At 39.4% G+C, this 12,859-nt stretch overlaps 1 long non-coding RNA gene across 1 annotated transcript; it reads right to left on the reverse strand.

Moving 5' to 3' along the window:
- Positions 1–7,181: 7,181 nt before the first annotated feature.
- LOC127527663 (uncharacterized) lies at positions 7,182–12,834 on the reverse strand. Its single transcript, XR_007934850.1, has 2 exons — positions 10,575–12,834; positions 7,182–9,431 (listed from the first exon to the last, which is right to left on the reverse strand). It is a non-coding gene; the product is annotated as an uncharacterized LOC127527663 (long non-coding RNA).
- Positions 12,835–12,859: the final 25 nt, after the last annotated feature.

The following is a 12,859-nucleotide window of genomic DNA, read 5'->3' on the forward strand; positions in this document are numbered from 1 at the left end:
GGTTTAAAATAGTCAAATTTTACTGCATATACTTTAAATTAATAAGAGTACAACAAACAAATTACACTTACTTGAGTAGAATTCTGGATGAGAGCAATATTGACCTGTCCTGGAAGGGATGTTAAGTTAATGGAAAGTCAATGGGGGGGGCCATATGATAAGAAATAGCATTTCATTCCCCAAAGCCAGTGGTTGAACAGAAAAATACAGCTGTCTGACTTATTCAAGCCTCTGCAGTGTTGTCTGGCCCTTGGATGATCATTAACGGTTTATTATGAAATACTGAAGGCTTATATAGCTAAATATAACGTAACAGTCTGACCTGAGACAGTTCAACTTCTCTAAAATTATACATGACAATGTAGGAAATCTACGAGTGTTATTAAATCCCTTTAAACACACCTCCATGGAATCAGTTCCTGAAAACTTCAATGGAAAAAAGAAAGACTCCTGCAGCATTTTTTAAAGATAAAAAAGTGAACTGACACTCGCATACAGGTTGGTTTTGAATTTAAAATGTGAAACTTATAGGACCCCAAAAAAAGGAGCTGCCTCCATGTTTATTTAAAGGCTGAAAAAATGAAAGAACTATGTCCACAAGATAGTTTCTTTGAACTTTGGCTGTACAAACACTGAAAGGAAAACTTACTTTCAATCTTTCCTGCTTACTTAAACACAAGCCTATAATCCCACCAATCTGGTCTCAGAGGATCCCTCCTACAAATATTCATGTTCTTAGCTGGATCAACTAACAGACTCAAGCAGTGTGTATAAAACAAACTGGGACTGGATCTTACATTTGCAAAGTGAGCTTAGTTTTTGTCTTTTGTATTTGACATTGACTGTGCTAGAATAAGTAATGGTAAAATGTTGCGAATGGAGTGTTTTTATTTTATGTGCGTACCATAATTCAATTTGTCACATCAGTACTGGCAGTTTCCATAAACTAGTGACTCCCAATTTCTCTACAAACACCAAGATTTTGGGCTCCTCATTATCTTTATTTACACACATACTGCTTATGTTTAAAATCAAAATTATTGTCATTTTGTCCATTAAACTGAAGGTCTTTGTTCTCTAAGACGTCCATTTTACCAGCCTACAAAATAGTACAAAAAGCATTCAATAAAATAAATTCCTCATTTACTTTATTTAATTATTCAAGCAATTACTGTTATTTATCTTTTGATTCCAATTGTTTCAGTTTTCTGATTTGAAAGTATTGCCCTTTTCCAGCATTATAATATGCTGGACATAACATAATCTGACAGAGATGGGGGAGTAGATTCATACCTGGTGGCATGGATCGTGGACTATCTTAAAGACAGACCTCAGTATTTGCGTCTTGGGAACTGCACGTCTGACATTGTGGTCAGCAACACAGGAGCGTCACAGGGGACTGTACTTTCTCCGGTCTTGTTCAGCCTATATACATCGGACTTCCAATACAACTCGGAGTCCTGCCACGTGCAAAAGTTTGCTGACGACACTACTATCGTGGGTTGCATCAGGAGTGGGCAGGAGGAGGAGTATAGGAACCTAATCAATGACTTTGTTAAATGGTGCGACTCAAACCACCTACACCTGAACACCAGCAAAACCAAGGAGCCGGTGGTGGATTTTAGGAGGCCCAGACCCCTCATGGACCCCATGATCATCAGAAGTGTCTGTGTGCAGATGGTGCAGACCTATAAATACCTGGGAGTGCGATAAATTAGACTGGACTGCCAATACTGATACTCTGTTTAAGAAAGGACAGAGCCGGTTATACTTCCTTAGAAGGCTGGCATCCTTCAACATCTGCAATAAGATGCTGCAGATGTTCTATCAGACGGTTGTGGCGAGCACCCTCTTCTACGCGGTGGTGTGCTGGAGAGGCAGCATTAAGAAGAAAGACGCCTCACGCCTGGACAAACTGGTGAGGAAGGCAGGCTCTATTATTGGCATGGAGCTGGACAGTTTAACATCTGTGGCAGAGCGATGGGCACTAAGCAGGCTCCTATCAATTATGGAGAATCCACTGCATCCACTAAACAGTGTCATCTCCAGACAGAAGAGCAGCTTCAGCGACAGACTGCTGTCACTGTCCTGCTCCACTGACAGACTGAGAAGATCGTTCCTCCCCCAAACTATGCGACTCTTCAATTCCACCCAGGGGGGTAAACGTTAACATTATACAAAGTTATTGTCTGTTTTTACCTGCATTATTATCAATCTTTAATTTAATATTGTTTTTTTGTATCAGTATGCTGCTGCAGGAGAATGTGAATTTCCCCTTGGGATTAATAAAGTATCTATCTATCTATCTATCTATCTATCTATCTATCTATCTATCTATCTATCTATCTATCTATCTATCTATCTATCTATCTATCTATCTATCTATCTATCTATCTATCTATGTTTTCATGACTTGTTAAATATTATTTTAGCCCAATGGCCTATGGTGAAGGAGCTGGTTTCATACTTTGAGTTTACATACTGTACCATTTTCCTGAAGGAATGAATGATGGCTCATTGAAACGTCCCCATCTAGTGGCTGAAAAATATATAACATGGAGCTTTTGATACCAACAACCTAATAGAAATGCAGTTAATACAATACAATACAATTTATTTTTGTACTGCCCAAAAGCACACAAGAAGTGCCGCAATGGGCTTTAACAGGCTCTGCCTCTTGACAGCCCCCCCAGCCTTGACTCTAAGAAGACAAGGAAAATCTCACAAAAAAACCCTTGTAGGGAAAAAAATGGAAGAAACCTTGGGAAAGGCAGTTCAAGGAGAGACCCCTTTCCAGGTAGTTTGGGCATGCAGTCGGTGTCAAAAAAAGGGGGTCAATACAATACAATACACAGAACAGAACACAAGTAATCCTCAATACAATATAATAATGTAATAGAAATATTACAAGTACAGAGCAGAATTCAACAGTAGATAACATTACATGATACGATTTGGATTTGCAGAGTCCTTGAGACCTTGGCCATCAAGCTGCTTCCCACTATTGGTCATTCCATAGCTTAGTAAGTGGTAGGTTGGCCAATCCGATGAAAGGACCCCTCTACCCGATGATTCCTGTGATCCTCCATCAGAGATGACTTTTCCTTTGGCAGGCAAAACAACTTGGCAGGTGGGCAGTGAAACCAAGTGCCACATTTGAGTACCAAGAAGAGAAACATAAGCAGTGTTAAATGTGCACTACAAAATCCACTACTCCAGGAATGAAAAAAGGCAAAAATAAATAAAATAATTGACAGATAAAAACAAAAAGTAATTTAATTACTTATGTCTAGTCCATCTCAATTACTACAGTAACATTATATACACTCATTGTAAGACCATTCTTGTGTTACCTAAATATAACTGACATTAAAAAAAATTTACTCTTAACTGTTATTAGTAAATATTATTCCTTCTCTTTGAAGACGGTGACGCTTTAGGTCATAGGCATTTGTATGGGAAAAAAGAAACCTGTTGTACTTCAGCTAGAGTTCCTTCCCTGGCTGGGGTTCAATTCCTTGTTTTATGTCCTTTTTGCTTGTGTCATTTATTTTTATTAATGTTCCTTTTCTTAACTTTGTGCTTTGTTTTCTACGCCATTGCTATGTGTCTTTTATTTCACAGGTGATTCCCCAAGAGGTGGGACCAGTGCAGGTGTTGAAAAAGTTTATAATTAGGAATGAAAGATTCCAAAAGCATTTATACAAAGAAAAGCAATACTTGTATAAATGAATTCCAGGAAGGGGAAACACTAAAGACCTCTTGTAGAATTTTGTTTGACTTTTTGAGTTTTTGTGAAATTGTGTCTCTCCTCGTTTTAGGTTTTTGACTTCCATCTCTTTTAAGACTTTGCACTACCTGCTTCATCTAATGCCTCCACCAGCTTCGGGGTTGCACAACACATAGCTGTCTGTGGGCAACCTTCTTCCATTCTCAGCTTCTTGTAATCGAGCAAGCTTAAAGGTCATTCCATGATGACTCTAGTTTAGAGTTTTGACACTGATCTATCTCCCTTTTGTTTTTGTGTAGGACATAACAGAATGGAGATCATCATTTTTCCACACTTTAAGAAATGTACTCGTTATTGAAACAGATTCACCAAGAAAGTATGATAGTAGATATGTAAGGTATTGGGTGTCTGTTATTTGACATGCAAAGTCATGGTGCAGGTCTACCTACAGTATGTTAGATATTGACATACTGACATATGGGAGCATCACTCAGAGGACATTTTCCATATTGGTTAAACTCTCTGACAATTCTGAATTCTTAGAACTAGACTATGTGATATGAAAAGAATCAGAATAGTGGAGTAAATACAGAAATTTAAACTACAGTTTACTAGTAGGGAAGAAATTGTGCTCAAAGTGAAGCGAGGGCACCAAGAGAGGAGACAAAGAATTGAGAGTGGTAAAAAGAAATATCAATAACTAGACAAAGAGCCCGTTTCGACAACGTAAGATGAAACGGGCACGAGTGGAATAGTATAATATATAATAAGTATAAGAACCACAAACCTGATATAGGTGTATTGAATGAATGCGTAATTAGGCTTCGAGCTGTAGTCGAAATCGCCTTTCAGGCCTCTAGAGCTTTAATCGAAGTCGCCTTTGTCTTTGAATTTTCACGGCCATAAATCCGCCACCTGCCGCGATGTCAGTCTCGTAAGGTTTTTCGGGCAGCATAGCAGAAGGCGACTGCGCATTCGGCTTCGGACATGCGCAGAAGGTGACGTGCGCAGAAGGCGACTGCACATTCGGCTTCAGACGGACGTGAGTGAGTGAGTGAGTGAGTGAGTGAGTGAGTGAGTGAGTGAGTGAGTGAGTGAGTGAGTGAGGAGACTAGCGAATTATGTATTAAGATTAACCAACAGCACATCCAGAAAGAGAAGTTAAGTACAGAATTTGTGTATTAGCAGATAAGACCCAATTCTGAATTTGTACTATTTTGCTTGATAAATTTCCTGTTTAAGTTTTGCGGGAAAGACTGATAGGCAATTGTATAGGATCTCAACAGGTAATATGCCATCTTTGACAAATAACACCATTTAGTATTGTTATGGATCAGTGAATGTATGAGATTAGAAAATATGACATAAATGTGAATGTTTAATTTTACTTAACCCATTTTTTGATCATTGAATTACATTGCATAATAGAAAAAGCATGAAGAGTCAGGGTTATAGCTTCTTATAAAGCACAGAACTTTATTCTTCTGACAGAATTGTGATAAGGCACGTCAGACACGCAAGCATGGGGAGCGTTTTACTGCTTTTTGCTGGACTAAAATGGGGAAGGAACTGAGAGTGAAATCGCTGCTAACTTTGGTTCATGCAGTTCCCTTTGAATGGTGGTGGAGAAGCCACCTTAAGACAGACGAGGTCAATTCCACCACCCCTAAACAACACATTCACCGGAAGTCAGCAGCCACTTTTGCACCAACTTCTGAGGAGAACAGACCTCCATGCCTGTGAAGTTCTTTTTTCTTACCAATAGTAGTTTAAGTATGTTGGTGCTGTTTTTTCCTCTATTAAAGACACAAAATTAAGTTATTTGATGCCCCCACCATTAATCTTGATTCTGTTTTTTCATTTCACACACATTTCATTTACAACATCTTTAATATATAGGGAACTAGCCATGCCCCGTGGCACCGCCCGCGTAGTAGTGAAACAGGACAGTGAGGAGGGCCCAGCTTGGTTACCCCCTCACCTCGGCCCACAGCCTCTGTCTAGGATTAGCAAGAATATATCGCTCCTGCAAGTGAACTATGATTCTTAGCGCAATGAGAGAAGTTGCAAAATCTACCTGAATATTCAAACAAATTCTAGAAAAAAGCCTGATCCAAATCTGTTAAGTAGTTTTCTCGTTCGATAGCTAAGCGGATGTTAGGTACGCTCCGAGGCTGGCGTGTGAGTGAAGAGGGCCCTGCCCCCCTCTCCTCAGTCTGCTGCATGTCTCTCAGATTTGCGCAAACAAATCAGTACAGCAAGCGAACTATGATACTTAGCGCGATGAGAGAAGAAAGCCATTATGTTCAAGAGAATTATAGAAAAAAAAACCCCAATCTAAATCCGTTAAGCAGTTCTCTTCTGAAAAGCAGACAGACATTGGATTTTATATATATAGAGATGAACTGTTAATTGCTATAACATTAAAGATCAGAATATACAGAAAGAAATCAGTACTTGAAAATGAAAAACATACTCTTAAAAAATTAATCTACAAAACAAAATATTAAAAAAAACATATTTATTCATAACTTACAGCAAACAGAAAAAGCAGCAGCAGAGGAAGGAATCAGCAATCAAGAGGAGTAGTGATGGTGATTACAACAGTGACAAAGATAGGTAAACCAAACAAATAATGAAAACGAAAGCAAACATTTCCTTGCAAGAAACAAACATTGCGTTCAGTGAACATTCTTAACATACCATCTCAAAGGCAATAGGTAATCATGCACAAAAAAATTCTGGAATTAGTGGCTTAACTGTCCAAGAAGTTTTGTGGGGTTTGCTCATTTATACTTGCAACAATGACTTGTTCACTTTTGGATCACTAGCATTCACTCCCAACAACGTCAGATGGACATACAGTCAAGAGGTAAGTGTCTACCTACCTAGGTTGAGAAACCTAAAAACTATAGTCAATAAACCATATCCAACCCGTTTTCTCTTTTTAATAACCTGAATCTCGTGCCTTAGTATACTTGTGTATTCCAGATCCTTTTTTTATATGGTAGTTTACTACCTGATCTTTTGCTGTTTCTGAAATTTGCATAGCTATTTGCCTTTCATCTTGGAGGGAAAGCTTGCCCATTGTTCATTTCCAAATTATTAAACTTGCAGAACAGGAAAATGTCAAGTTCCACACTTGCTTGTGAAAGTCCTCAAGCTAGTCGCAGGCGTATATACAGCATGTCAGCACCCAAATCTCTTGCAAATGATCTGTTTGCATTCATGTCAGTGCATCTTCCAAAAGTTGCTGTGATCCTGCAATTTTACTGCTTTGTTCGCAAACAAGCTAAGGTGGGAATCACTTATATTTGGTCTTGACCTGGTCTCCGGATTTCATTCACACACAATAACTTACTGATTGATATATTTTTGTTGTAACCTGGTTGTGGAAAGAAACTTGACATCTTGATATTGCCTTTTGGAATGGTGACCAAGGAGAAGTACATTTACAAAACACAGTTTTATTTGCAGTGTTACAGTGGCACTTGCACATTTCAAAACTGAAAGGGTGTGTAAAACGTCCACTACATTTTTACACAAGCACAACTTTAGGAATCAATTACTAAGGACAGGCAGCCTAATACTGTGTACAATCATTTGTATCTGAAGACAGCAGCATTGCTAATTTTGATCATTACTCTAAACCAAAGTATTAACACTAATATGAAGAAATACCAAAGGTCTTGTCAGCAAGCTATTAAGTTTGAATTCAACATTAGTAATATAATCTATAAAGAAAGTAAAAAAGTCTATTTTGCATATTCATATTATATGATAACATTCTCAAACCCACTTAATACAATTAAGGGTTGTTGGGGGCTGGAGCCCATCCTGCCACTACTGGGCTCAAGGCAGAATACAACATCCGCATTAGCAGCAGCCCGCTTGTGCACACACCCACAACAATACTCACATTGGGGTCAATTTGGAATTGCCAATTAAGATAACTTTCACAACTTTGGGGATGTGGGAAACCCAGAGAACCCAGAAGAAAACCCTCAGGTAATTACCAGAAGCAGATTCAAGGCCAGAAGTTTTAATCCATGAAGTGGCAGCTCAAACCACAGTGCTTCTGTGCCATCCTGGCATATTTAGTTTGCTGTTAAATAATGTAATTCTACTGCCTGCCATAGTACCAGTTTTATTTTTCAACAAATTGCAAACTGCAGGGGCAGAACACGACTGAGCTGTAGTTGTCTGTTGATTTCTGAGTAATTAAAATATGCTTCACATATTCTAGAATGAGTATTATGGGACAGATCTTCTCAAATGCCTGAGTAATTCACTTCTAAAAACAGCTCGATCAGTGTCATTTATAAATGTATGTATTTCCTTTTATGTTTCCATATTTCCAGCACCTTGTGTGTGCCTGAGGCTTTCAGCAAATATTTCAGTTCCCACTTGGAATGCCTTCTGTGCCCCCCCTTTTGTCCCAGTAGGTTTATTCCAGAAAGTTCTGTTCTACCCACAGTAAACACAGGTGTGTTGTTAGGCCAGCTGAAAACATCAAAATGGCACTTGGTGGGTATGTCTATAACTAACCTCTGATGGACAACCATTTAGCAGTCTATAGAGGTTCAGCATCTACTCTGTTCCTCTTGCTTCCAGGCTTTGGATCCCCATATCCCTTACCAGAAAGCTCTGGTACAGAAAAATGATGGACTGAAAAAAGCAAACACAGGTCTATTTCTGTGCAACTCCAACATCTATAGGGTAAATTATAATACATAAAATGCTCAAGATGTTAATGAGAAAAAAAATATTCAGCTGTCAGTCACTAGTCTGTTTATACCTTTGATTTGACATTCTGTTTTTATTGTTAAATTAGCTATGGTACTTGTCAAAGACAGGTAAGAGAATATTTACAACATATTTGTTATCTCTTGCCATATGTGCACCTTTAGTGTCTTTCCTCTGTATCTGCATGTGTGAATGTGCTCCCTCTCTTGAGAGTGTTCCTGTAAAGCCTGCTTCTCAGACTTTGTTATTATTTTCCAGGCACCTTTCTCACCGCCTGTCCAGTTTTATACTTGTCATCTTTTAAGGTGACTCTCTCAGTATGCCACATAAGCCATTACTCTTCCTCATGCATCTCATACTTGCACTCCCTTCTTGTTATATTACCAAAGCCAAACTGACCAATCACACCTAAGCTAAACTCAGATTGCTCAGAGGGAATATTCATACAGATATTATAGACAGATCAGTTATCTTTTAGAAATTTCCTCCACTCCAAGTATTATCTCTGCTCACCCAACAATGATATATTTAGATGCTGTTGTCACTAATTGGTATGGACATGGCAAAATGGTGGGAGGGAGAGATCCTTCTGCTGCCATTCAAGTAAGAGTTTTGTACACAAGACAATATACTTGGACTTAAACAGTCAGAGGCCTGCTTGCTCCACTACTCATTGACTGCAACAGAGAAAGCTCCAGCTCATTGACTTGGAGGTGTCAAGTTTGTAGCCAGCCTCTCTGTATGACAATGTGCATCAGAGATGACAAGAACCCTCTGCAATTTCTTGCCAGTGATACTGAATTTACAGACAGGAACTGAAATCAAGGAAGTGTGCTGTTTGTCTTTACAGCAGGTCAGACAGACAGCGAAATCTTAAGATTACTGAATTAATGCATTGGTAGCTGCAAATTGACTTGGCCATATTTCAGGACCTTCCTCCCATGATCCACTGAAACTCTAATACAGGCAGTCCCCGGGTTACGTACAAGATAGTGTCATCTCCAGACAGAAGAGCAGCTTCAGCGACAGACTGCTGTCACTGTCCTGCTCCATTGACAGACTGAGGAGATCGTTCCTCTATGCGACTCTTCAATTCCACCGGGGGGGTAAACATTAACATCATACAAAGTTATTGTCTGTTTTTTTTACCTGTATTATTATCAATCTTTAATTTAATATTGTTTTTTGTATCAATAAGGTGCTGCTGGTGTATGTGAATTTCCCCTTGGGATTAATAAAGTATCTATCTATCTATCTATCTATCTATCTATCTATCTATCTATCTATCTATCTATCTATCTATCTATCTATCTATCTATCTATCTATCTATCTATCTATCTAAGATAGGGACTGTAGGTTTGTACTTAATTTGAATTTGTATGTAAGTCGGAACAGGTACATTAGTTTAATAAATGCTATTGTTGACCGACTGTAACCAAGTGCTCTGCCAATGAATGATGGAGTTTCACCTCTCTCTGACCTTTTTATTATTTCTACTTTTCACCACCCACCCACCACACAGTCACCTCCACTACAGTATGCAGCCTGCAGCATGCATCTGCCCACCGAGAACGAATACGGTGCGGCCAAAGGCGTGTAGTGAATCGCCCACCATCGCCCCCATTCAACAGGCAGCCACCCGAAGCACACTACAATGCTACCCCCCGCCACCCCGTTCACCCTCAATGGCTTCCGTTCAGCCACAACCAGGTCACCACTTGCAGCATTACCAGCCACCCACCGAAAACGATTCTGGGAGAGCCGTGTATAGTGGGCGGGCAGTGAAATGCCCTACACCGCTCCATCCAGCCTGCGTCCAGTCAGGAGCAGTAGCTGCGGCGGCGTAGTGGGTGGACAGGGAATCGCCCCATTAAGCCTCTGTCCTGCACACGAGCGATAGCTGTGGCCCCAGTGACTATGGACCACGGGTCACCGCTCGCTTGCTGCCGGGAGCCTCCCGAGGGACACAGGGACACTCCAGCCACTACTTGCAGCATCCTCCGGCCAAAGATGACGGAGCGGCAGTTAATAAGGTGCATGCGTCACAGCTGCGGCCTCGTTTATAAGTCGTAGGTCGAGTGTCCGTAACCTGGGGACTACCTGTATTCATAACTTTGTAATGGATTCTTAAAACCAAACAACAAAATCTAGACTGTAATTAAATAAAAGGCTTCCAGGCCCAAAGTAATACTGGACAGAAAATTATGTCCTGGAAGTATATCCTCTGAGGACACAACAAGAAGAGAGACAATAAAATCTGTGGAGGAACTTGTAGTAATAACCATTAGAAGTGATAACCAAGTGTGTTTACATGCACACACACAAAAAAAACAAGATAAGGTGAGTAACCTGGTTAAGGTATAAACCTGCTTTCTTAAAAACCTCTGTTTATATGCAAATCCACTTATGGAGTTGTCCTTCTGCCAAACACTCCAATGCCATTAAAATGATCTAAAGATTAAACTTCATCAATGAATCTGGAAGTAAACATGAAGTTTGTGTTTTCTTAGATTGTGCTGATGAGTTTAACACTATACTGTACATTCAGCTCATCGACATATTTAGCAAGTTCTGAAATATTGAGACAAATTATTTCAGCCAGGAGAAGGAATAATGCAATCAACCAAGCATTTGCCTCAGGAAATGTATCTTTGTGGACGCTTCCACCATTTTCTTTCTGTGGCTGCTGGATGCATGTGCATAGCAAAGACATGCACGGGCTAACAGGGTGCAATGGATGTGCACAGACAATGAAATCGCTAACAGTAACCCTGTTAAGGGTTTACATGGTCATAAAACTGAGTTACTCACAGAGAAAATATTACAGCTGTGCTCACACCTCTGTCTGCACTCAGCATGCCACCTAAGTAGTAGAGCCCCTACTTTCTCTAAAAAAACTCCACTGTTGACATCTAAATGTACACTTAGTGTACTACATCAGTAGGCCACACTCCTGTCTTACACTTTCTACAAACAAAGGTTGTGGATGCTGTCCTCAAACTACCCTTTATATGATAACCACTTTAATGTACCAACATCTGACAACATATACATTGCACTGAGTTTTTCACAACATTGCCATGCTTCTACCTTGACCATACCTACTGTCCTAAAGCCCCTAGCAATCACTTTGGTTGTTACTGCTTTTACCTTAAGGTCTTCAAACTAGCTTTTTATTTCTTTCAATTCCACTTCACTTTTTTCACAAGTACAAGATTATTGGCATATAAGAGGTTTCATGGCATTCCTCCACTCACTTTTCTCTTCCAATGCTCTATTATTATCACAAAAAGTCATGGACTTGGTAGAGATCCACAGTGAAGCCAACCTTCGCCTCAAAACATTCAATTTCACCTTGTGCTCGCTTGACTACCATTCATGCTTCCTCATCCTCATTCATTAAAATCACTGCAGGAACATAATTGGCCCACACCTAACTTCATCAATGCCCACCTCATTCCCTCTCGCAGCACCCTGGAAAATGGCTTCCCCGATCTACAATTGCATAATGCAGCCTCTGTCCCTTTGCCTGACGCTTTTCCTGTAGGTGCTTGATAAAAAGGGTTGCATCTGTTGAATGATGGGAAACAAAGATTAGACTTCCATATACTGTATTGTAGGTATGAAAAAAATAATAATAATGAAAAAGGTAGCTGCCTCATTATATGTGAAGTTTCAATATTTGCTACTATTCTTAACCAAATACTCATTGGTACTTCATTGAGCAATCATGTGATGGAATGTGTTGAAGACTGACTCATATGTGTACCTGTGAGCTTCACCAACTGGAATAATCCTGATTGTGATTTCTACTTTCCTTACTAAATATACAGTAGAATCAGTTCTATCACCTCACCTTATGCAGCAATACTGTATGTCCATGATAAATATACATGTTACAAAATAAAGCATGATGTCATTGAGCAGACCAGTCAATACTAAACATCCAATTTAAAAATTAATTCTAAAAAAGATCAGTTAAAGATAAGGGTAAACACCACATGCTGAGAAATCACTAAACAGGGCTCTAACTGAGAAATTCTCATTCCTCATGTTTTTCCTTTTACAATTATAATAAAATAGGCATCACACGACAGAGGGCATTTGTTTAAAAAGAAAACAAACCAAAAAATGGGGCACAACATTCAGTATAGGCCTTGGCATTCCCACCTCTGCTAGCTTTCTGCAGGGTTAGGACTGAGTGTTTATCAAGAGTGAAGAAAAAGAAGAACTTTGAGTAAAAAGTAAAGCGAAGCGAAAAGTCTGTGGGAGAAATCAGTTAGCTATATTTTGAAATAAAGAATGTTTTTTCAGTTTCTACTCAATATAATTTCTGGACATACATTCATACTGAGCATTTCCACATAATAACAGACATAAAT

The sequence above is a fragment of the Erpetoichthys calabaricus genome, chromosome 4 (genome assembly GCF_900747795.2).
Source record: "Erpetoichthys calabaricus chromosome 4, fErpCal1.3, whole genome shotgun sequence".
Classification (NCBI taxonomy): Eukaryota; Metazoa; Chordata; class Cladistia; order Polypteriformes; family Polypteridae; genus Erpetoichthys; species Erpetoichthys calabaricus.